We start from the raw sequence: 1,606 nt of genomic DNA on the forward strand, positions 1-1,606 counted from the left end.
GTCATCGATACTTCGCCTGAAAAACCCGTGAGCGGTTTCGGCGTTGGAGTTACTTCTCCAAGTTCGATGCTCATCGGATTGAGAGTGTCGCGGAAGATTACATTGACCGTGCTTCCTGTGTCAATGAGTAATCTTCCGACTTCCAGATCTCGTATGACGAGATCTATGACGAGCAGATCGCAGTGAGGTTGATCGATCCCGCCGGCTTCCTCCTTCGTGAAGGTGATTGGGCAATTCTGTTCATCTCGGGTAGGAGACCATGTAGGCCAGTTTACGCTCACTCCGCCTTCCGCTGGTAAGCCTTGATGGCCGAAACCGTATCGTTGCAGAATTGCGATCCTCCAATGATCATGTTGACTCTGCGACGGTTGTTATCGTTCCCCTTGTCGTCCGGCCTTCTGCCGCGTTTATCCCCAGATTGGTTTCTTTTAGGAGATTTCTCCGCGGGAGGATTTCTATCCGCCTTGGGGGGCGATCGGTCTCGAGGATGAGATCTTTCACGCTGGTCACTTCTGAGAGCTCTCCAGCTAGTAGCTTCGCGGCCAGCCTTGCTCCCAAGACTTTGCAGTTAGTCGTGGAGTGTCCTTGGGACTGGTGGAACTCGCAGAAGGTGTTTTCATCATATCCTTGATTGCGAGTCCATGTATTAGCCGTTGTTCGGCCCTGGTCCGAGCTGATTGCGTAATTGTGCGCTCCTTGGAGATCTTCTCCCTCGTGATGGACATACTTGTCGTTACGAGGGTTCTTCTTCTTCGTTTTAGGATCTACATCTTTCGAGGACGATCTCGCCGATAAGACTTTCGTTTCTTCCTCGCTCATGATGTAGTCCGTCGCCTTGTGGAGGGCGTCCTGGATCGTCCGCGGTTTTTCAAGGGCTATCCATTTTCTGAATTTTGACTTGTACGAGAGCGCCTTTCTGAGCGCATCAATGGCCACCTTGTCGCTTATCCCACTGCCCCTGGACATTACCAACTTGAATCGGCTGATGATCGCGCGGAGGGGTTTGTCGTCCCTCTGGGACAGACTCGAGAGATCGACATCGGAAGTTTCTCTATCTATGAACATAGAGTATTGCTTGAGAAATTCCGATGCGAGCTGTCTGAAACTTCCGATAGAGCTTCGCTTAAGGCGTGCGAACCATTCGAGGGCTGCCCCTTCCAGATTCTCGACAAACAGGCGGCAGTAGCCGGCGTCTTTTTCGCCGTCCTTCAGTCTCGCTCTTCCCGTCGTGATGTGGAAAGCCTGAAGGTGCACCCTCGGATCGGTCGTACCATCATACTTTGGTACTTTGAGTTTTCCTGGATCGGATACCCTCATATCTGAGATGCAGGTGGTGAAGGGGGTCTTCCGAGCCCCTTCCAGCAGCCTGTCGATCTCGGGGGCCGCGCTAGTAGCGTGATGGATTTGGGATTTCACGGCTCTTATTTCTGCTGCAGTCTTGGTGATATAGTCACGAAGATCGCTGATATCCGACGTCTCGCCAGTAAATTTCCGAGCCTGTCGGCGTTTACTGCAAGTGAGCTCGGTTTGCTTTTCAGCCAGCTCTTCTTGTTCGTTCCAATAGAGGATTTCCTCCTCTTCTGTCATTGGTTTGTCGAACGGAGAG

Source organism: Brassica oleracea, chromosome C4 (assembly GCF_000695525.1).
Source record: "Brassica oleracea var. oleracea cultivar TO1000 chromosome C4, BOL, whole genome shotgun sequence".
In the NCBI taxonomy this organism is placed as follows: domain Eukaryota; kingdom Viridiplantae; phylum Streptophyta; class Magnoliopsida; order Brassicales; family Brassicaceae; genus Brassica; species Brassica oleracea.